This window comes from Cupressus sempervirens, chromosome 2 (genome assembly GCF_028749045.1).
Source record: "Cupressus sempervirens isolate cs-2001-9-10 chromosome 2, ASM2874904v1, whole genome shotgun sequence".
Taxonomy (NCBI): Eukaryota; Viridiplantae; Streptophyta; class Pinopsida; order Cupressales; family Cupressaceae; genus Cupressus; species Cupressus sempervirens.
In genome coordinates, this window is record NC_143119.1 from 697,234,071 (window position 1) to 697,246,605 (window position 12,535).

The window sequence follows — 12,535 nt, forward strand, 5'->3', positions numbered from 1 at the left end:
ATAGAAAATCGTTTGATTCACCTGAGTGGGTGTATGATGGAAAATAGTTGTATTAGGTGAGTAAATCTCACTAGTGGTTATAAGAATATAGCTACATCAAAAAAATTAGAAACTTGAACTACATATTTGTTAGAGTGAGTAGTTCAAAGGTCTTGATCCCATGGATATAGGTATGTAGGAAACCTGGTAAGCGGAGTATGCCTCCAGTGTGCAAATGCCTTGGACATAGTTAGGTAGAACTTAGCCATGTATGTATGTATAGATGTAACTATTATCTACTTAAAAATTCCATCCATATGGAGGGTGGGAGAGGGGGGTGGGGGAAGTTGAGCTTGCACCTTCTACAATACTTCATTTCCATTATTTGCACTCTCTAAATCAAAGTTATATAACTTTATCACTTGTAACTATAATTTTCAAATAGTACAAACCACAATAGTTTCTTATAATTCTATGGTTTGCTTTGAAAGTTTATAATATTGAAGTTTAAAAATTAATTTCATTTATGTATATCTTTTTCAAGTTTGATATTTCTCTTTTTCCTGACTCACAGTACAAGAATAATTTTTCAAAACACATACTGACCACTTGGAGATTGAGCCAAAAAATTGTAAGAATGATTATGCCAAATGAGCTAAAAAACATGATTGGTGAACGATAATAATATTTTTACCCTCTTTTTGGCACATTTGTTCTTAAATTTTATGATTTTTGGTGAGAACAAAATTCCAAACTAATCAAACAGGTGATCCAAAATTAAATCATAATTGGTTGAGGCATGTTTAAATACCTTATTTCACATGTTATTGATGTGTTTATGTACTACTACGAATGAATGTTAAAGGATGAACTAATGTTAGATGTTAGCTTTAGACATTATGAGATTCTTTTATGGATGCTCATAATCATTTTTTACTTCATGTGATAATGAATGACTGCTATATTTTATTAATGAATGAATATGAGACCCATCTCTTCTTTGATACTCTTTCTAAGATGTTGTACTAGCTCTTAAGTCCAAAATAGATAAATCATGATTTGAAATGCAAACTTGGGTGCTTAACTTAATGAATGAGCACACCAAGCAAAAGACCTTGTGTGATGAAGGATTAAATGATTCTCTACATATTTCACCACATAATAGTGCATTGCAGGTTCACATACATTCTTAAGTAGAAATTTGTGAGCACTAGGTGTGTGAAGGCTCCATGCAAAAACATGTAGAAGCAAAAAAGGCCATGACAAACATTTTTGATGACATATTTTCCAAGAGCATACACAAGTTCCTCAAGGTGACTTCACATTATTAAATATTCATGTTTGCCAACACCACTACTCTTCCTCCATATCTTGCACAAATAAAAAATGTTGCCTCCAACTTTGCAACCATATGATAAATGGGAATATCACATGCTTGAGTCATAGCCTCGTTAAATTAGTCTAGTTGCTAATTAGCTAGGTTGATTACAAATTCTTGTAGAACTATCATTAGATTAGGTACAATAAAATGAACAATCAGTTGTTCCCAGCTAGCGTGATCAAATATAGTTTTCCAAAGTGATAAAATTGCATATTCAGATGCATCACTTGAATTTTAGGCATGAAGCACATTCCCTAATTTATAATGAATGGTTGGATATAAAGGCTCCATATGCTAGCCCAACAATGGAAGCCAAGGATGTAACCATGTATGTATTGGCACACTCTCCTTGTGAAGATCACAAGTATCTAGTGTTGTTGTTAATTTAGGCATCACTATATGATCTAGAATGTCATGAAGTACTGAAGCTAGTAGTAACTTCTTCTATATCTCAAGAAAATATAGCATAGGTTTAGGGTCCCTGAGCTCCCAGGAATTTCTAGCAGCTATTCTCACTATTGGAAGAATAACTTCAATGAAGATTTGAGTGTAAGGAGTTGAAGAAGCAAGTTCTTCTTTTGTGTAAATTCCATAATCATGAGGCTCATTCTCTTGAAAAAGCCATAACCTAGTTAAATATACATATAAATCAACCTAGCTAATCAACAACTATACCCATTTAATTGGGTTATGACTTGTTTCTTTCTAAAAGTATATACTATGATACGGTTTTGTAAAAATTCTTACGAACTCTACCCACTTTTCCTGGTCTGCATTATTTTTGTGGAGGATCTTGGCATAAGTCACTTAGCACCTTAAAAATGATCACTTTGTATATATATACATACATACATGTATGTATGTGTATATGTATATATGTATGTATATATATGTATGCATGCATGTACCCTTGTGATTGCTACATTTCATTGTCATGCCCTTGTGATCTCTACACCTTGTTGTTGTGCCCTTGTGATATGTATGTATATATGTATGTATGTATATATATATGCATATGTATATGTATATATTTTTATATGTATGTATGTATGTATATAAACATAAAGATCTTGGCACAACAAAAAAACAATAAAACTCACTCAATAGGTAGCATGGCCACAGATGCGATGGAAATGCCTATTGGTAAGTAGATTCTTCTTTCTCTCTATCATTTTTCATGTTTTTATTTCACTTGAACTATTATTTCTTAGGAGGCATTTTCTAATTTTAGATTCATTTTATGTAGGAGGCGATGAGGACATTCCTGGATGTACTTGTGTGATGAATTGCTCACGAGCAATGAAGATGGACTTCCCTTGAGAGTAGCAGGAGGCGATGAGGATATTCTAAGTACTTTAAAGATTGATCCTTTCTTAGAGATTTTATATGTTAATGGGGAATTTAGATGTTGGTGGGGGGCAAATAAGCTTCCACCTTCATGTGGTTGGCCCTGATTAGTAGAGAATATTAAATTATTCTCCAAACCAAGTGAAGCTCAACATTAACCTATGATTGTATGAAAACTAATTGTGTGAGTCTCTTGTCTTAGGCAATGCAAAAGGATGCCATAGTTCAATATGAAATGTCAATTCATATGCATACAACATCAGGCAGAGTTGAAAAATACAACAGGTTTGCATTTTTGTTAGAAGTCTTTAATTAGGTATTTTAAGTTATAGACCATCAAAAACATTGTTCATGATGGTCTATAATTTTAAAACCTTAATAGTGTTGGAATTTACAAATGGGAAGATTTACTTCTGAGAGGGAGGGTGAATCAAAAGTAACTAACTTTAACCATTTAAAATATTTTAGCTGAGATCATTCACATGCATCTAACATATCTACTTAACATGAAAAATAAAGACATGCATGAAAATGGATAACACAAGATTTTGGTAACCCAAAAACCCTCCAAAATGAGAAGGTAAAATTGGGGTGGGGATGACACCCACAAATTATCACTTCAGCTATATGTAACTATTTAAGGTTACAAAGTTTGACCACTTCTAATGGTCTGCCCTGTGAAAGGCCTGCCCTGTTAAAGGCTTTTCACTCGGTTAAAAGTGATTTGGTTAAAGGATTTACAAACACTCACTTGGAATGTTACCTTGTTAAATGATTTAGCACCTTGTTGAAAGGCTTACAACATGGTTGTTAGACCAACCTATCTCCATAAGATTCTCATTCCTAATACAATGGCTAGAAAGTATTAAAATATGATGACTTGATGACTTACAATCTTCAATTGCTGATTCCATATCCTTGTTCTACTCAATTTGATTCTGATCCTTCCTGATCTACTATGTATCTACTCAAAGTGCTGATGCTCTATTCTAACTAGCCAAATTTTGCAATGCTGCTCTTCTTTCTCTAAGTCCTTACACCCTTCTAAACTTCACTAGCATTCTCCCATAAACTCTCCCTCTTCTCTAAATTATGGGGTTTTTTCCTCCTTTTAAAGATTTTTGAAGACTTAGGGTTAGGTAAGAATCTATGATCAATATTCATTCTTCTTTTCCCACTCAATTCTTTCACTTTTCCTATTGGTTGCATGCTTTCTCCATTTTACTTATTGGCTGCATGCTGATTACATAGGGAATGCAAAAGATTCGATCTTATCTTCAAGATCCTTCGAGATTCATCCTTAGTTGGCTCAAACACAGTTTACATTTGAGTTTGTGAAGACACAAACTCATATGCTGATTCTGTGTTACTCAACACTTAACTGATTGCTGATGCTTGGCACATATAGGAATTCTGTCTCGCTCGGCTCCTATAGTAACTCTGTATTGTTCTATACTTTTCTTGGCACCTATAGTGACTCGGCACTTGAACTTATCTCAGCACCTAAAGTTCACTCAACACCTATTGAATATCTAGTTCAGCACATACTATAGCTTGACATTTGTATTATACTCGACATCATCTTAGAAAATTGGTTAAGTGTGTTGACACTCAATTGTCAAAACCAATCTGAGACCAACAATCTCCCCCTTTGACATGAGTGGCAAAAACACTTAACTGAACATTATGAATCTAGTCTCTATGTGTATAATACACATTCTATTCGGCATATGTACAAAACTTCAAACCTTGTTCAAAATTTTGTAGATGATTATATACCTCAAAAACTTGTAACTCCCCCTGAGCTAATGTGCCATTTTTGTAACCAAAATTTCCTTAAGTAGAATTTGTCTAATGCTGTAGTTTCTGATACTTTTTGCCTTGTTTCTATCTGCTCTATTTTTGGTCTATATCTACTTTGTTTGTACTCCCCCTTTATTCTGCTCCCCTTTCACACATCTCCTTATAGTTTTTGTATCCTTATTTCTCCTCAAAATTCAAAATTTTATTAATTCCCCCTTTGGGTATATCTCCTTCAATTTCTTTTTTCTTTCCCTTTTATTTCTCCCCCTTTTTGACACTTATGTTAAAGGGTCCTAAGAATGAATGGAATATTTAGCCAAAAATGTTTTATTTACCTCCATTATTATCTTTAGAGAAGCATCCCAATTGTCCAATGCTATTTCCAATGCTTTGAGCTGGATGGATATCTTTGCTGCAAGATGTATTAGGCCTTCTAATCTAGAAAGATTTGGATCTTTCCTCAAAACATTTTCTGCACAGGCCACTTCTTTATGAAATGCTTCCAAATGTGGGGTAATTGTAGACTGAATCTGTATTAATTTGGCCTTAACATTAGTCTCTTCTATTGTTAATACAACTAACTCCTTCTGAGTGTGAAGTGTTGTGGCAAAATTCTTCTCACTTTGAGCTGGATCCTTAGGTAGCTGTGTGCTTGATATCTTAAGGTTCCTCTCCAAGCTCAATATTCTTTGGCTAGTCTCTTGTGTGAAATATGAAGAGTCACATAGTTTGGAGTACAATGAGAATATGTTCTCAAGTACTCTTTTCACTTTCTCAACCTTCTTAGCTAGTTCCACTTGTGATAGTTCTATCTCACTTGATATCTTCTCATTAACCTTCATTTGGAATTTCTTTTCAGACCATTCTAGTAGTTTAATATTAGTATCAAGGTCTTCATTTTGTACTTGGTCCACTATGTTGGATAGTTTCTCCATAATGGGCTTTGTTTTATCAGGTATTGACAAGTTGAATGCATCAAGGAAGATGTCTTTGATTTCTACTAGTGCTTGCCTTTGTCTATACTCATTCCTGCGTATCTCCTGCTTCTTTTTCCTCTCCACTGCCTCTTGCACTTTATTTATCTGTGATAATTTCATGGTCTTGTAGTCATAACTTGGGATGACTATCTCTTCATCAAGTGCAGGGTCTCCATAGTGAAGTACCCTTGCTACCTTGGTGGAACTCGAGCCTAGTGCTGAAATTTGCAATGGTACTACATTAGTGCTTGGTTGCTTGGTAGGAGTCCCTGTAGTAGGAAAATTAACTAATGTTTGTATTGCCTCTTGCTTTCTTTCCTTGGGGGTTTTCTCCTCTTCCTTATCTTCTTCACTTCTGCCTTGATCAATTATGGTGATTAGAGAAGGTGCACCTTGGCTTTGTGCTATAGGATCCTTTTGTCCTATCTACTCCTTTGCTGACCCCTTGGTAGTTGAAGTTATTGTTACTATGGAATCAACCTTAACAGTTGTGTCTTGTGCTGCTTGCTCTTTAGGTTGACCACTTGTAGCTATAGGAAGTTGTGAAGGTGGTTCTTGTGTTCTCACTTTTTCCTTAGTTATTTCAGCTATAACTTTTTGTAACTCTTCTACACTCACCAAAACAAGATTTGTGCACAACTGTGATTGCAAAGTTGTTTGGTGAAGGATCATTCTAAGATCCTCTGTAGTCAATGGATTAATGTTATGACTTGAAGTATCTAGAACATCCTTTACAATTATAATTTCTACAAATGTAGGTGTTGTATGTGGAGGACTAGGTGGTGGCAATTGTGTGTCTTGGACACTTTGTTCTTAGTGCTACTCCTCAGCTGTTGCCTCATCACCTTTCTGTGTCTCCTTCTCTACTGTTACTTCCTCTTTCTCTTTCTCTCCCTCATCTTCCTTCTCATTTTCCTCTTCCTCTTCACCATCATTTCTTCCCTCAAAGGGATCTTCTTGTCCTTCTTTGATAGTTGTTAGCCCATAAATCAATTTCCATATTTGTGTGGACTTCTTCACAACATCTTCTATTTTATTTTGAAAAATACTAAAGGCTATGTATTTGGGTGCAAACTTGCTCCCATGTTTTTTGCTAGCCTTGCTTATTTGACCTTTTGAAAGGTCTGGCATTACACAAGCCAATGTTGACTCCCTTATTTCCTTCTCCATATTTAGGCAATAATGCCATTTATTTTCAACAATGGAGCTTAGCTCCTTAGGCATAGAATTATCAAGTTTAAGTGGAGTAGTCTTGAACTTGGTCATCATAGTGTAGATAGATTCTTCCACTATGTTCTATTCTTCTCTATTAAACTTATTAAAATCAATGGTCTTTAACCCAGTTAAATTTGCATTATCCCTAATGTTGTCAGAAACATTTTCAAGATCAAATTTGGTGGTATGAATTACCACTCTGCATTGATCATTGTCAGATTCTATCCTTTCTTCATCTGACTTTGGGGGTGCCACATATTTTCTTCTTTTATTTTCTTCTGTGCAACTTTCTTTTCTCTTGTTCTTTAGCTACCTTTTTTGTTGCCCTAGTGTCTGCCCTTGTAGTAGGCTTGGCTGGGCTCGACTTAGTTGCTTTCTTTTTCCCTTTGGGTTGTGCAACAAGCTATTTTTGTGCTTTTCTTTTCTTAGGTTCAACCTTGGGTACTTCCTGCTTGGCACCTTCTTCTTCCTCTACATCCTCACCCATGCCTTGGGTTAGTGCTAACGGCTCTTGTCCTTGTTCTTCTTCATCATCTTTAGCTTCTTCATCATCTTCTTCTTCTATAGTGCCCTCACCAAAGTTTGCCTTTGACTTCTTTACCAGTTTTTCCTTTTTCTTCAATGAGGAGGTAGTCTTCAACTCCATATTTGTACACTAGAAAAGGTGCACTTCTCTAAACCATTCTATCCAAGGTTCTCCATAGATTGGAAAGCTTGAATGCTGACTTAGAGCTCCCTAGTCATGGAGTGCAAGGGGCATAAAAATGAGCATATAAGAGCTCTCAGTTGAGCCTTAGAAACGTAGCCCTTGCTAGTAAACCACAAAATGGGAAATTCTTTAGACAAGAGCAAGGGTGCTAGTGTCAAAAAACTCTTGGATCATGAAATGCAAAAATCAAACTATATTAGGATGAGATGCACAATGCAAGCTATGCTAAAATGAGATGGGAATGTTACAAATCCAACTATTAAGCTATGTGATCTAACTATTTGCAAAGAAACTACACTAACATGCAATATGATCTTAAGACTAATATGAAGTGGATGAAAGAATGAGACAAGAAAGGAGAAGTTCTCCAAAAGCTCCAAGAAAACTTGTTAGAAAACTTGCAGCATAACAATATTCAAGCGTGTCCTCATATGAGGGGAGAGCCCTCTTTTTAAAGAAAATTGGATGGTTGAGATCAAAAGACAAGAAATGGTTAATCAAGGGTGGAGAATAACCCTTGCCTAATTTTTGACATTAAAATGTCCTTAGTCAAAATAAAAGGCTCCACTCGTAGAAAATTATGAATTTTTGTAGAAAATGATTTTGTTTTGTCAAAATGGGAGGCTTCTCAACACATGGAAAATTACACTTTCATGTGTAGATAAAATATTTTGTCAAAATAGGGGGTTCATTTGTAGACAAAAATGCATTTCTTTTATTTATGAAATAAGAAATGTGTGGATGGATTTTTGAGAATTATATTTGAAATAAAATGGAGCAAATTCTTTTAATCAAATATGTTTTAAGAATATGATGGTCAAATTATAGGTTAAAATCAAATAAATTGATTTTACTTTATTTTTGTGATCAAACACTTGCTATATTAGCAATAAATGCTAGAAGGGGGTTTATGGTCTAGGTAACCATTTTTAGGTGATTACATTTGCCCCTCTTTGACTAATGTGTGATCAATGTGGGAACACATATGGTCAAAGAATAGAAAAAGCTTAAAATTATTCATCTAATATGTGATCGATATGGGAACACATCAAATGAAGAAGTCATGGTAGCTCTAACTTCAAATAATGAAGCCATTCTCTAACTAATGTGTGATCAATATGGGAACACATGTAGTCAAAGAATAAAGAGACTATAATAGCAATGGATGTAGCAAGCATTAAGTGACCAGACTGATAGCGATAGTCTAGAACACTAATAGATAGATCAAGAGAAAATGGAGATGGTCAAGCATATGGCCCTGCAAGAGAAAATGTTGTCAAGCATAGCAATGATAGATTATGTCTGCCCCTTCGGGATTGAAATGGAAATAATAGAGAGAAAGTGCAAAAATTAGCAAGAGATGAGCATATCGAGATATAGAAAAGTCCATAATGATAGATAGATGATTAGAACCAAAGGTTGACCATAAAGAAGTGATGGAATGCCCCAATTTGACAAGAGTTGACCATGAATGATAAAATATGAAAATGAGGTCAAATCAATAAAAAAGAATGATGTAGAGGTGAAAGTTGTGAATTGAAGTAGACACGAAGCATGATAATGGTGAAGACATGGAGGAATGAAGATGCCCCAGTAGAGATTCAAAGACTAGACCTCCAAAAGTTAGCTAACTGCGGAGAGGAAGGTAGAATGTGAAAATGTGATTCTGACCCAAAAGATAAACTCAAATTTTGATTTCGATCCCGACAATGGATCCAAGATGTCCAAATTAGCTAGGGTCAATAATAATAATAATAATAATAATAATAATAAGAGATACAAAAGGGTAGGTAGATGTAATTATAGGGTTAACCCTTTTGATGACAGAATATCAAAGAGGCAAAGTGAAAGATCAAGAGAGTGAAAAGACATGATTAGGAAGAAAGTAAAAGATGAGATGAAAGCAGTTAGCTGAGATGTCTAAAAATAAATAAAGAGAGAGCTCTCCCCACATGAAGGAATGCAAGACTATGCAAATGAATATGCAAATTGGTTTACTAGCAATAATTACAAAACATTTAGACTCTAATTTCATCATCAAGCTTTTTATAAGATCATACAATCAGCACTAGCATGAGCTATGAAGATATGAATATGACCTTATTTGGATGTCGGGATGAGGTGTAAGCATTAAGGCACAAGAAGCTGAAATGACCAAAACACCTATCCCTTTTAATTTAGCAAGGGAACATAAGCATCAAAGCATAAAGGCTAGGATGACCAGAATGTTTCTTGTAGACAAGCACACCAAACATGCTAGAGATCCTTCTGTACATAGAAAAATATGCAAATCAAAATTGCACCAAATTTGCATTGTGCTCCCTTGGTTCTCCTTATTGCTACTAGATTTTCATTAATTATTTGTAGTTGTAGTTCTACAAGATCATAAGTATGATCCTTTTTTACTAGTTTGTAGCCAACATCCACTACAATGCAAGCTACATTGTTAAGTCTACTAGATTTATAAAACTTCTGAGAAATAACCCTAATAGAAAACTCAACAAGAGGGTCTTGGATAGCATCTATAGTCATTCCTGTCTTGTTCCATTTGGCACATGTGTTCTTCTCAATAGCTTCCTTTGAGTCACTTCTGAGAGTCTTTGGCTGATATAGGGTTGGATAGCTTGTTACTCTATGAATGATTCTCTTTGATATCTTGATCGGTCCATTTTCTAGCCATAAACTTCCATCATGAATCTTGCTAAGTACAATTCTAATCCATTCCATTTTAAGATAGTGGGGAATTCTAGGGCATGAGTCAAATTCTTTTTTTTCAATGATTTGGTACTCTTCCTTCAAAACTCCATTTTCACACAATTTCTCATATGCTTCTCTCATCTCCATGTCTCCAATAGCTCCTATCTTGCAGTTGTAACATCTTCTAACATCCTGGACCATAACTACCTTAGGAGGAATAACAAATAGGGTTCTGACTGGGTCATTTTTATATGCCACTTCAAGAATTGACTAGAAATCAAGTTGTTTAACTTCATTTGACACAAGTTGGACCTCCAATGGCTCTTTCTCTTGAGGTTTCCTAGTTTTGGAGGCCATTTTCTTCTATCTAGGGTTTAAACATGAAGAAAATGTGAAACTGCGTAGCTCGACACTAGTGTAAACAACTTGAATCGATGAAACTTAAGCTAAATCTCTATTGAAATTAGCTCAAATGTTGGATTTTTTATTTTTGAAATCATTCTGCACTGCTCTTCATCTTTTCTCTTTGTTCACGATGAAGAAAAATGGTTAAAAATGTGATCATATACCCTTATTTTGCAACATTTAATGCTTAGTGTGTTTACAGTTGACCACTCGACTTCTTAAGCATTTTTGCATTACTCGGCTTCCATTTTCTTTCAAACACTTGGTATCCACTAAAGTATCCCTTACTTAGCTTCAACTAAAATTTCTCTTCACTTGGCTTCTACTACTAGCTTGGCTGCAACTAATCATTCAACTTCTACTGATTTAGGCAATCAACTCGACATGTATTGGAATTTTACTCGGCATCTAAAGGCAACTTGGAAACACTTATGAAATCTTGAAATTTTTGACTTTGCATCTCTATTCATGCTAATCCCCTTTTTTTGTATTGCTTACTTGTCTTGGAACTAATGTATGATAAATCTTTGTATATCAATCCCACATACCTTCTTTTGCTTAGTTGGATGAAGTGTGACCACTTGACCTTTTAAGTGAAGTGATCCCTTCATTTGATGTGTTGCTTCCATCTTTCTTCTTCCATGACTTATTCATTTCTCCTCTAATGTGTTCATCATCTACCTTTCTTTTTCCTTTGTTGAACTTTGAGTTGGGTGCCTTTGACCTCGTTGGACAATTCCTGCTGATATGACTAGTCTTGAAACAACTGAAGCATGTAGTTTGGCTGAGCCATCTATTGTAGTTTCCACTGAAATGTGTTCTTATACAATTTTCAAGCATGTGTTCATATTCTTGATATTAATGGAAACTATACTTAGTGTTGTAGTTCCAATTTTAGTGATATCCATGATTATTTCCTTTTGCTAGCTGATTAGGTGTCCATATAGGCTTTGGTCTACAATCAAAAGCTCTATGTTCATACTTCTTGCAATTGTGGCAATGACCTTTCAAATCTTGGTGTTCTAATAGTCCTAGTCCTATGATGTAGTGTAAGGTAGGAGAATTTCCAAAGGAGATGTCCTAGCCCCTTGCTATAAAACCATGCAGCGAAAACATAATGACAAGAAGCAACAATGCAAGACCAAATCACAATAATATATTCATAAAATATAACTGATTACATGCAATGTGCCAGGCTGTAAGGCCTTCCTAGTTATGACCAAATACAAAGCAAGTAATAGTTTTGCAAGATCCCTCAAGATCCAATCCCAAACCCAAGCTAGTCCAGATTACACTATGGTAGAAACCTCCAAGGAAGATCTAAACTTGTGCTCGCAAGCCCACCAAGCAATCTCCTTATTTCCCAAGACACAGTTACTAGCCCTTCTCAAAATTCCCTCTTCCAAGCTCCTCCACTTCTCCATGATGGATGAATAATGCCTAAAGACTTTCCCACAACTCCTACTTATACCAATCTAAGCCACAGGTTGGCCCAGAACACAAATTAAATACAAATACATAAATTAAATGCCAAAGTCGGCCTCCTACAACAATTAAATTCCCAAAATTGATGTCTTGGTAAAATAGTGATATCTCCTAGCTCCGAATGAATTAGAACTCAAGCTTTGAACCATTGTTAGAAATCTAGACCCTCTTCCATCCTTTAAACTATCATCCTCTATATCATTTTAGAAAATTAGATACACATCCTACAACAGGAACCAAATTCTTAAGCAAAGTCAAGCTCCTCTCAGACCATGCCAAGTAACCAAAGACCATGCCGAGTCCCATGACCATGCCGAGCAACCAAGGACCATGCCGAGAAACCAAGGACCATGCCGAGAAACCAAATTCCTTCTTCAACTAAGTACCAGTCCAAGCATCCACCAAAGCAACTACCGAGCCTCCTCCCATGAACTCCAAAGTAGCCACCGAGCAAAACGAAGATGCTCCTGCATCAGACTCCCCAGGTAAATAGAAAAGTGGTTCCCACACTTTGATGCCCAAAAAGAGAGCAACAAA